Below are 13,042 nucleotides of genomic sequence, written 5' to 3' on the forward strand. Positions count from 1 at the left end.
ACACACACACATAAATATACATTAAACATACACACTGCTATTACACACACACACACACACACACATACACATACACATAAATATACATTAAATGTACACATTGCTATTACACACACACACACACACACACACATAAATATACATTAAATGTACACATTGCTATTACACACACACACACACACACACATAAATATACATTAAATGTACACATTGCTATTACACACACACACACACACACATAAATATACATTAAATGTACACATTGCTATTACACACACACACACATAAATATACATTAAATGTACACATTGCTATTACACACACACACACATAAATATACATTAAACATACACACTGCTATTACACACACACACACATACACATAAATATACATTAAACATACACACTGCTATTACACACACACACACATACACATAAATATACATTAAACATACACACTGCTATTACACACACACACACATAAATATACATTAAATGTACACACTGCTATTACACACACACACACACACATAAATATACATTAAATATACACATTGCTATTACACACACACACACACACACATAAATATGCATTAAATGTACACATTGCTATTACACACACACACACACACACACATAAATATACATTAAATGTACACATTGCTATTACACACACACACACACACACACACACAAAAACATAGTGTATGTCCGTCTCCACGCTAACGATCAGATGTATCAAAAGCGAAATGACCACTGACTGAAATGTGCAATGTATCATGCAAAAATCCTGGCTGGCGTACACACGTTTCTACAGCTATTGTTCCACTGCCAGCATGTAGAGGGAACCATTAATAGTGTGAAAACATGAAGTATCAGAGTGATGTGCACATCAGAGACACACTGATAAACAATTAACACACCCACGTTTGCAGTTATATGGGTGGATATAAAAACGCGCAAAGTGATGCAGAAAATGGCACTAACAGTGGCTGTGTTAGTGTTGTCAGAAGACTTTGTAAATGTTGCAATCCGACGTGAGCGAGTATTCAGGGAATGCATGGATTTACTTGCAAATGACAATCACTGGCTCAGACGATTTCGGTTACCGAGGCCACTGTTACTGGAGTTGTGCACGGAACTGCGGCCGGCCCAGAGCGCAATACAGCGAGGAGCCAGGGGTTGTCTGTGCCCACACAGGTGCTGACCATGCTGGGCTTCCTGGAAACGGGCATTCCAGCGGGAGCTTGGTGATCATTCAGGAGTGTGCCAGTCATCCTTGAGCTGAGCCAGCTGCATGTACCATCACATGATGAATTTGTTTTTACGAATAGGAAACATGTTCATTCCATGTTCACGATATGTGACGCGCAAATGTGCATCTGGCACGGTGTCCGATGGGTGGCTACTCGGCAGTTTGTGTAATTGTTCTGAATGAAAAATGTGTGTGGGCACATTTGGGCGTGTGCGCATTCAGATATGTTTTTACGTATTTACTTATTTTTATTTGGTTTGTCTTTTGCCCTTGAAATTCGAGCTGCAGAACGAACACCAACACCAACCAAGACAGGAGCCCCAATCAATTCCATCCCCACACTCGGACAGCAGTGGAGGGGGCAATCGGGACACGGTCAGTCAGGTGGATGTCAGCAGCTGGCGTGGAGATGCCGGGGGCCAGCTGGTGAAACTTCACTGGTGAAGTACAGCTATGTGTACTGTGAACAGGATGACCAGTATATAGACAATATTTATGAGTTCAGCGTCAGATGATAAGTGTCTCCGTCAAGGGCTTCCACCCCTCCGCTGAGAGCTGTGTCACCACTATCAAAGTCACTTTGGGAAGTCCAGACCAAGACCGTGACCAGTTCTGATTGAGGGAGCAGTAGTGGAGGCTGTGGATTCCTACAAGTACCCCGGGCTGTGGCTGGACAGCAAACTGGACTGGACAACCCACACCAAACACAAGAAGCTTTACCATGTACTGCTGTATTCTGCAGTTATCATCCTGTCAATATTAGAACTGCTAAGACTCAAAGATTTTACAACAAAAACCTGTCAGTTTTATATGTCTACCTGAAGTTTTACTGTCAATTTCAGAATAAAATGTTTAATCTTATATACTGCAACTACCATGCTTTTATACATTTATATTAATACTGTAGGTATATTGTGCATATCTTATTGTAAATTGCATGTTTAATTTTAATATATAATCATCCATTTCATATTGTATAAACCCTCCATCACAAAATGAGGGCCACGTTTAAGATTAGTATTAATTAAATTGGTTGCTGTCAGTCTACATTTTACTCTTAGCTGTAAACCCTCAATAAAATAAAGATCATTATTATTATCATTAATATTTTTGTATTTTTACAATCTAACCACTGACAGGTCTTGCCGGTCGAATAGTGGAATGAGAGTTATGGACACAGCTGCCATGCGAATAGGGTCGCCTTAAAAAAAAAAAAAAAGCACACATATCAAATTAACATCATGAACATTGGCATATAAATTTTGTAACTCTGACCTAATCACTGATCCACTTCTTTGGTAGCAGGGTCGCCAAATCTGACGTGGTCACTCCCAATACGCAGTTTGACTTTGTGTGGTATTTCCAAGTTGTGGAGGGATTCCAAATTGGTATCATCATGAAGTGGGAGGTCTCTGATTGTTGATAGGACTTCTTGAGCTGGCACTTGTAGCTCCCATGCGGTGACGAAAACTGATGCTGCAACTGCAATTCCGTCTACGATCTTTGTCCTGCTGTCACATGTCTGGCCTACCCCTTTTCCAATCAGCCACCGAGAAACAGCATCACACTTCACCTCATGCATTCTCAATGTGTGCATGAAGAAAAAGTGCTGCATGTCCTTCCTCTTGTCTCATCCCGTGTAATGCACCTGGAGTTTTAGGTTTGGCAAGCGGTACCTGAAGGTAAGAGTTGTAAATCTCTTCAGGTTTTCCGTTGTACCAACAAACTGCAACAGGTCTTGTATTTCAGCACTGGAGATTTTCCTTTTGTTTTGTTTCTTTGAAGCATATTCCACGCGTGAAATCTTCAGAGATTTCTGCATTGGACTTCTTGCTCGTTTCCTTGATTGCTTTCTGGACTTCACTGGCCTTCCCTTTGAAATAACTTTCACTGGAAGTTTGATCTTTCCGAAGTCAAACATAGCCATATCATTACTGTGCCTCTGATCATGAGTTTTGTCGTCAACGGAGGTGATTTCATTGCCATTTATATCACAAATCATTTTTCCAGGTTTTCTTCTGTTGAAATCATGGACACTCTGCTGTTTTTGACAACCATCGGCATCACTATTATCAATCACTTCACAGGAAGGAGTTTTGCACCTTGCAACAGTGGAGATGATCCTTATTGACTGGTGGCATGGAATGGAGATCATTCTCAACTGGTGGCACGGACTGGAGAGTGTTGGTGACTGGTGGCACAGACTGGAGAGCGTTGGCACAGACTGGAGAGCGTTGGCACAGGCTGGTGGCACGGAGTGGAGATTCCTGTCCAGTGGTGTTGGCACAGACTGGAGATTGTTGTTGAGCAGGATTTGTTGTAATATCCATATCATCAGGAATTTCCAACAACACCTGTTTGTTTTTTTTTCCATGCATCCAGAAGCTGGACCACTAGCTGAAACCTGGCACAGAATTCTTTGTGTCCAACATCTGCAATTATGCTGCCAATTTCCCGCAGAAAATGGTTCATTTCTGTAAATTTTTCTTGGGGTGTCATAGCCTTCTTCACTGACAGTTCCTCTACTTTCCCTTGCATGCTTTGTAAGGACTGAATGTTGCAATTTTTGATTGATTGTCTTGATGCTTTTTCATCCATTGCTTGGGCATCCATGCAGCACTGAAGTTGTTCTTTGTTAGGTCCAAGGCAAAGAGTTGGCTGCATGGAAGATTTAAGGTTTTGAAAACATCACACTGGCACCTGACTGAGTCAGTTCTGTAGTGGCCTTCTTAAGTGTGGGTCTCATGTCCCTTTGTTGTCATGCAGAATGTTCCATCTTCTTCAACGTCATCTTCGAACTTTAGAGATCTTACTATTTTCAGCTGCTTCAACATGATATCTGCAGCGTAAGGTGCAGCCATTTCCTGAATCGATGCTGCACTGGCTGATTGATCACTATGGCAATAGTGGATGGTGGTTTGGTTGAGTATTTCTTTGAAGCTTGTTTCCACAGACTTTCCCTGGTGCATTTTAAGCAGCTCAGATATGCAGTCTCCAACTGTCATGTTCGATTTCAGGTGGGCTTTTATTTTTTGATGGTAGCTTTCCAGTCTGTTTGCTGTGGTGTTTTGCAAATGAAGGTGCTCATTCCTCATATACGCAACCCACGTGTTACTGCAGTTTTCCCAGTTTTTGGAAAAGTACTCACAAAATTCTGCAGGAGCCCTATTTCCCAGCTTGCCGACCAAAGAAGTGAATGTCTCATGATCTTTCAAATACATGATTGCTTTGATTGCTTTTTTCAGATTCATCTTCTGTTCAGCAGGTATCTGCAAAGTGTGAATTTTCCGATAGAATGCTTTACTGACATGGAAAATGCAATACATGGCTTTTGCCTCTGGCAAACGTTCCATAAGCAATGTGAATTCATTGAAATCCTTGTCAATGAGGAAGACCTTTGTCTTGTCAGCTGATTAAGGGTTGTTTTTCAGGAAGGTTTCCAAGAAACCTTTCACAATATCTCTTTGCTCAGTTGCAACCAATGCTTGCCCAACCACCTGTTCACAGCCATGTCCATCCACTGCCCTAAGTGTAAGAAGAGGCATGTTACGGTTGTTTGCTTGTTTGTTGTTTGTCAAACATGTGACGCATTTCCTAAGTATTTACCTGCTGCACACTTAAACGCAATTGATAATATGAGTGTGATTTTCTCTCCAGGGGCAAAGTCCATTTACATGCGACTTGTATATGAATCAGGCCATAAATCCAGCTCCTTGTTAATATTATGGTGAGACTTCTGAGTGTTACTTATACTGAACAACAAAAGAAATGCAAGTTTTTCTGATTGGTTTAGACAAGCGCATAAATGTCCTGTTGGGTTTTCTACTATTATACATTCAGAAATAGTTGAGTTCTAACTAAAGGAGCATGCGTTTGCAGACAAACACGACTACGTGTCACACCTAGCATGTGTACAAAGTAATGGAGGTGCGGCGGGTTATGGGTAATACCGCAGTGTTGCTCAAAAATTGGGGTGGCGATTTTGCTGGTGTATCTGGGGGCTATAAAAAAAATTCACCATTTACTGCCATTCCACGCTGCCATGCCTCACACAATATCTCAGAGAATGTACCATTCATATCCTTAGTTCTGGTTTGACCGATCCCAATGTTGCCAGATGTCTGAATTTTCAACCCTTGTCAACCCTCAGGAGGCTGAGGATGAGGTTCGGTGATTCCAAGACCACTCATGACAAGCTAAGATCTGGAAGATCACCATATTTGGATGATCCAGCTGCGAAACCCATCATCCTTATCCTGCAAATACAGCAAGAGATACCCATGGAACTCACGACCCCGTGTGAGTGGTCAGATGATATGACGTCACCTGTAGGAGGCCTGTCTTTTAGCATGGTAGCTGTACTTTGGGCTGGTGTTAACGTAGACAGAGACACCGTTAATAGGCTTGGGTTAGGGCCAAACTCAACAGGACTGTATGTGACAATTCTGTTTACAGACAAGGCAAGGCTTCATCTCCAGATATGGCCCCCATAGAACACTTATACATTCTGGATCATCGTGTTCCTGTCCGTATCCATGCTACTGTGGCACAACTCAGAATAATCTGAAGAAGAAATATCCGGCAATTCCACAACAAAAAAATCCGTAACTTAGTGAGTTCGGTGTTCAACAGCAGGATAAATTGCAGCAATATGGTGGTCGCACCAGGTATTGACTGTGACCTGATCCAGAACGCCACATGCAATTTTCTGATTTTGATCAATAAAAAAAAAAATCAAACAGTGTCACCATCAACTTCAGAAGACTTTGAAATACAATCACAAGTAAGTCCCTCATATATGGAGAATGCCATAATTTACTTGCGTTTCTTTTGTTGTTCAGTAATTATATTTGAGTGTATACGGTAGTGTTTGCCGGAAAACCCCCTTTTGATATCACTGACCGGTTCTTCAACAAGAGTTAATGTGTTCATCCAACCAAGGTTTGATGATTTGACTATTTTTTTCCATGGAATTAATACAGCAAGTGTCTGAGCGTGTGTGTGAATCAGCACTTTAAGAGTGCACCCTTATATACACATCAGGAGGGTGTTCGTGTGCAAGTTCTCATGACCTCATCTACCCAAACTGATACTGATAGCTATTTGAAAATGATTTAATCTGGAAACAGGCTGTGCATAGACGAATTCCCACAAAAAATGTTTTGTCTCAAGCCTGCAGTTACAGTAGGTGCCAATCAGAGCAGACTCTGTCACTCTGGGTCAGACAGTAACATGTGGCTATCAGTTATTTTGCACAAACTGCATGAACAGTCTCCGGATTAAGTACATTTCACAGTGCATTCCCACAGTGATGAACACAATATCAAATAAACATGGAGTCACATGAAGACAATTATTTTGTTTTCACAATTCCTCCCTTTTGATCATATATGATCAATCAAATCATAACAAAATAATAAGAGCATAACAGAGCATCTGTATTGTCACAACTTTGCAGGTTTAAGACAACACATCATAGACTCTTCAGAATCACAGACATTCCCTAGGTGTAGAAAAGGCCCCAAAGTTAGGATGTAGCATATTTATGATGTGATGTTTTTTAGATGTAGTGTTGGTCGGCTCATGTAGGAGCACATCCTCTGCTGGTTATATAGTGTAACTGACGGCATTTTGTGTGTGCTCCGGTGAGTCAGCAGAGTGAGCAATTAAGGAAGCGCAACTAGTTAATGGCGTGACAAGTGATCTGTGCGTGGATGAAATATTAAATATTGTTGATATAGTGTGTTTATGTTGCTGCAGCTGTAGATTATTTCTGCTACTCTAATGTGTAGTTTTAGCACTCACCATGTGGTCACTGTTTAAGCTAGTTGTAGCATTTAGCTCACCTGCCTCTGAACGACTGTATGTCACGTGTAATGTTGTTATCACTCTGGCTCATTAGGGTAGTGTTTATAAGGAGTGTTAGATTGCTGTTGTTATATAATTGTGTTATCAAATCAATTTTATTTATATAGCACCAAATCACAACAAACACTTGCCCCAAGGTGCTTTATATTGTAAGGCATAAGCCATACAATAATTACAGAAAAATCCCAACGGTCAAAATGACCCCCTATGAGCAAGCACTTGGCGACAGTGGGAAGGAAAACTCCCTTTTAACAGGAAGAAACCTCCAGCAGAACCAGGCTCAGGGAGGGGCAGTCTTCTGCTGGGACTGGTTGGGGCTGAGGGGAGAGAATCAGGAAAAAGATTTGCTGTGGAAGAGAGCAGAGATCAATCACCAATGATTAAAAGCAGAGTGGTGCATACAGAGCAAAAAGAGGTGAATAAAAAGAAACACTGGGTGCATCATGGGAAACCCCCAGCAGTCTAAGTCTATAGCAGCATAACTAAGGGATGGTTCAGGGTCACCTGATCCAGCCCTAACTATAAGCTTTAGCAAAAAGGAAAGTTTTAAGCTTAATCTTAAAAGTAGAGAGGGTGTCTGTCTCCCTAATCCGAATTGGGAGCTGGTTCCACAGGAGAGGAGCCTGAAAGCTGAAGGCTCTGCCTCCCATTCTACTCTTACAAACCCTAGGCTCTACAAGTAAGCCTGCAGTCTGAGAGCGAAGCGCTCGATTGGGGTGATATGGTACTATGAGGTCCCTAAAATAAGATGGGACCTGATTATTCAAAACCTTATAAGTAAGAAGAAGAATTTTAAATTCTAATTCTGGAATTAACAGGAAGCCAATGAAGAGAAGCCAGTATTACTGGAGGTCAGGGTAATGCCATCCAGAGTAAGGATCTGGTTAGACACCATGTTTCTAAGATTTGTGGGGCCAAGTACAATAACTTCAGTTTTATCTGAATTTAAAAACAGGAAATTAGAGGTCATCCATGTCTTTATGTCTGAAAGACATTCCTGCAGTTTAACTAATTTGTGTGTGTCCTCTGGCTTCATGGATAGATAAAGCTGGGTATCATCTGCATAACAATGAAAATTTAAGCAATGCTTTCTAATAATACTGCCTAAGGGAAGCATGTATAAAGTGAATAAAATTGGTCCTAGCACAGAACCTTGAGGAACTTCATAATTAACCTTAGTCTGTGAAGAAGACTCCCCATTTACATGAACAAATTGTAATCTATTAGATAAATATGATTCAAACCACCGCAGCGCAGTGCCTTTAATACCTATGGCATGCTCTAATCTCTGTAATAAAATTTTATGATCAACGGTATCAAAAGCAGCACTGAGGTCTAACAGGACAAGCACAGAGATGAGTCCACTGTCTGAGGCCATAAGATGATCATTTGTAACCTTCACTAATGCTGTTTCTGTACTATGATGAATTCTAAAACCTGACTGAAACTCTTCAAATAGACCATTCCTCTGCAGATGATCAGTTAGCTGTTTTACAACTACCCTTTCAAGACTTTTTGAGAGAAAAGGAAGGTTGGAGATTGGCCTATAATTAGCTAAGATAGCTGGGTCAAGTGATGGCTTTTTAAGTAATGGTTTAATTACTGCCACCTTAAAAGCCTGTGGTACATAGCCAACTAATAAAGATAGATTGATCATATTTAAGATCGAAGCATTAATTAATGGTAGGGCTTCCTTGAGCAGCCTGGTAGGAATGGGGTCTAATAGACGGTTGATGGTTTGGAGGAAGTGACTAATGAAAGTAACTCAGACAGAACAATCGGAGAGAAAGAGTCTAACCAAATACCAGCATTACTGAAAGCAGTCAAACATAAAGATATGTCTTTGGGATGGTTATGAATAATTTTTTCTCTAATAGTTAAAATTTTATTTGCAAAGAAAGTCATGAAGTCATTACTAGTTAAAGTTAAAGGAATACTCGGCTCAACAGAGCTCTGACTCTTTGTCAGCCTGGCTACAGTGCTGAAAAGAAACCTGGGGTCGTTCTTATTTTCTTCAATTACTGATGAATAGTAAGATGTCCTAGCTTTACGGAGGGCTTTTTTTTTATAGAGCAACAGACTCTTTTTCCAGGCTAAATGAAGATCTTCTAAATTAGTGAGACGCCATTTCCTCTCCAGCTTATGGGTTATCTGCTTTAAGCTGCGAGTTTGTGGGTTATACCACGGAGTCAGGCACTTCTGATTTAAGGCTCTCTTTTTCAGAGGAGCTACAGCATCCAAAGTTGTGCTCAATGAGGATGTAAAGCTATTGACAAGATACTCTATCTCACTCACAGAGTTTAGGTAGCTACTCTGCACTGTGTTTGTATATGGCATTAAAGAACATAACAAAGAAGGAATCATATCCTTAAACCTAGTTTAACCTTTCAGAAAGACTTCTACTGTAATGAAACTTATTCCCCACTGCTGGGTAGTCCATTAAAGTAAATGTAAATGTTATTAAGAAATGATCAGACAAAAAGGGGTTTTCAGGGAATACTGTTAAGTCTTCAATTTCTATGCCATATGTCAGAACAAGATCTAAAGTGTGGCTAAGGTGGTGGGTGGGCTCATTTACATTTTGAGCAAAGCCAACTGAGTCTAATAATAGATTAAATGCAGTGTTGAGGCTGTCATTCTCAGCATCTATGTGGATGTTTAAATCACCCACTATAATTATCTGAGCTAAGCACTAAGTCAGACAAAAGGTCTGAAAAATCACAAAGAAACTCACAGTAACGACCAGGTGGACGATAGATAACAACAAATAAAACTGGTTTTTGGGACTTCCAATTTGGATGGACAAGACTAAGAGACAAGCTTTCAAATGAATTAAAGCTCTGTCTGGGTTTTTGATTAATTAATAAGCTGGAGTGGAAAATTGCTGCTAATCCTCCTCCTCGACCCGTGCTTCAAGCATTTTGACAGTTAGTTTGACTCGGGGGTGTTGACTCATTTAAACTAACATATTCATCCTGCTGTAACCAGGTTTCTGTAAGGCAGAATAAATCAATATGTTGATCAATTATTATATCATTACTAACAGGGACTTATAAGAGAGACACCTAATGTTTAATAAGCCACATTTAACTGTTTTAGTCTGTGGTGCAGTTGAAGGTGCTACACTCAACAAAAATATAAATGCAACACTTTTGGTTTTGCTCCTATTTTGTATGAGATGAACTCAAAGATCTAAAACTTTTTCCACATACACAATATCACCATTTCCCTCAAATATTGTTCACAAACCAGTCTAAATCTGTGATAGTGAGCACTTCTCCTTTGCTGAGATAATCCATCCCACCTCACAGGTGTGCCATATCAAGATGCTGATTAGACACCATGATTAGTGCACAGGTGTGCCTTAGACTGTCCACAATAAAAGGCCACTCTGAAAGGTGCAGTTTTGTTTTATTGGGGGGGATACCAGTCAGTATCTGGTGTGACCACCATTTGCCTCATGCAGTGCAACACATCTCCTTCGCATAGAGTTGATCAGGTTGTCAATTGTGGCCTGTGGAATGTTGGTCCACTCCTCTTCAATGGCTGTGTGAAGTTGCTGGATATTGGCAGGAACTGGTACACGCTGTCGTATACGCCGGTCCAGAACATCCCAAACATGCTCAATGGGTGACATGTCCGGTGAGTATGCCGGCCATGCAAGAACTGGGATATTTTCAGCTTCCAAGAATTGTGTACAGATCCTTGCAACATGGGGCCGTGCATTATCCTGCTGCAACATGGTGATGTTCTTGGATGTTGGCACAACAATGGGCCTCAGGATCTCGTCACGTTATCTCTGTGCATTCAAAATGCCATCAATAAAATGCACCTGTGTTCTTCGTCCATAACAGACGCCTGCCTATACCATAACCCCACCGCCACCATGGGCCACTTGATCCACAACATTGACATCAGAAAACCACTCACCCACACGACGCCACACACGCTGTCTGCCATCTGCCCTGGACAGTGTGAACCGGGATTCATCCGTGAAGAGAACACCTCTCCAACGTGCCAAACACCAGCGAATGTGAGCATTTGCCCACTCAAGTTGGTTACGACGATGAACTGGAGTCAGGTCGAGACCCCGATGAGGACGACGAGCATGCAGATGAGCTTCCCTGAGATGGTTTCTGACAGTTTGTGCAGAAATTCTTTGGTTATGCAAACCGATTGTTTCAGCAGCTGTCCGAGTAGCTGGTCTCAGACGATCTTGGAGGTGAACATGCTGGATGTGGAGGTCCTGGGCTGGTGTGGTTACACGTGGTCTGCGGTTGTGAGGCTGGTTGGATGTACTGCCAAATTCTCTGAAACGCCTTTGGAGACGGCTTATGGTAGAGAAATGAACATACACAATACACGAGCAACAGCTCTGGTTGACATTCCTGCTGTCAGCATGCCAATTGCACGCTCCCTCAAATCTTGCGACATCTGTGGCATTGTGCTGTGTGATAAAACTGCACCTTTCAGAGTGGCCTTTTATTGTGGGCAGTCTAAGGCACACCTGTGCACTAATCATGGTGTCTAATCTAATCTAATCAGCATCTTGATATGGCACACCTGTGAGGTGGGATGGATTATCTCAGCAAAGGAGAAGTGCTCACTATCACAGATTTAGACTGGTTTGTGAACAATATTTGAGGGAAATGGTGATATTGTGTATGTGGAAAACGTTTTAGATCTTTGAGTTCATCTCATACAAAACGGGAGCAAAACCAAAAGTGTTGCGTTTATATTTTTGTTGAGTATATATTATTTTTTCTTTTTGAATTTTTATGCTTAAATAGATTTTTGCTGGTTGTTGGTGGTCTGGGAGCAGCCACCATCTCTACGGGGATGGGGTATTGGGGGGATGGCAGGGGGAGCGAAGCTGCAGAGAGGTGTTTAAGACTACAACTCTGCTTTCCTGATCCCAACCCTGGATAGTCACGGTTTGGACGGTTTAATAAAATTGGCCAGATTTCTAGAGATGAGAGCTGCTCCATCCAAAGTGGGATGGATGCCGTCTCTCCTAACAAGACCAGGTTTTCCCCAGAAACTTTGCCAATTATCTATGAAGCCCACCTCATTTTTTGGACACCACTCAGACAGCCAGCAATTCAAGGAGGACATGCGGCTAAACATGTCACTCCCGGTCCAATTGGGGAGGGGTCCAGAGAAAACTACAGACTCCGATATTGTTTTTGCAAAGTTACAAACCGATTCAATGTTAATTTTAGTGACCTCCGATTGGCGTAACCGGGTGTCATTACTGCCGATGTGAATTACAATCTTACCAAATTTACGCTTAGCCTTAGCCAGCAGTTTCAAATTTCCTTCAATGTCGCCTGCTCTGGCCCCCGGAAGACATTTGACTATGGTTGCTAGTGTCGCTAACTTCACATTTCTCATAACAGAGTCACCAATAACCAGAGTTTGATCCTCGGCAGGTGTGTCGCCGAGTGGGGAAAAAACGGTAATAGATGTGAACGGGTTGGTGGTGTACAGGGGGCTTCTGTTTAGAACTATGCTTCTTCCTCACAGTCACCCAGCCGGCCTGCTTTCCCAGCTGCTCGGGATCTGCTGGGGGACAGCTAACGGCGGCTAAGCTACCTTGGTCCGCACCAACTACAGGGGCCTGGCTAGCTGTAGGATTTTCCAAGGTGTGGAGCCAAGTCTCCAATTCGCCCAGCCTGGCCTCCAAAGCTACGAACAAGCTACACTTATTACAAGTACTGTTACTGCTAAAGGAGGCCGAGGAATAACTAAACATTTCACACCCAGAGCAGAGAAGTGCGGGAGAGACAGGAGAAGCTGCCATGCTAAACCGGCTAAGAGCTAATAGCTGCGCTAAGCTAGCGGATTCCTAAAAACACACAAAGTGAAGAATGTGAAAATAATTTAGAGGTGATTCAGCAGAGAGGGTGCTTTAGTTAA

Source organism: Thalassophryne amazonica, unplaced genomic scaffold (genome assembly GCF_902500255.1).
Source record: "Thalassophryne amazonica unplaced genomic scaffold, fThaAma1.1, whole genome shotgun sequence".
In the NCBI taxonomy this organism is placed as follows: Eukaryota; Metazoa; Chordata; class Actinopteri; order Batrachoidiformes; family Batrachoididae; genus Thalassophryne; species Thalassophryne amazonica.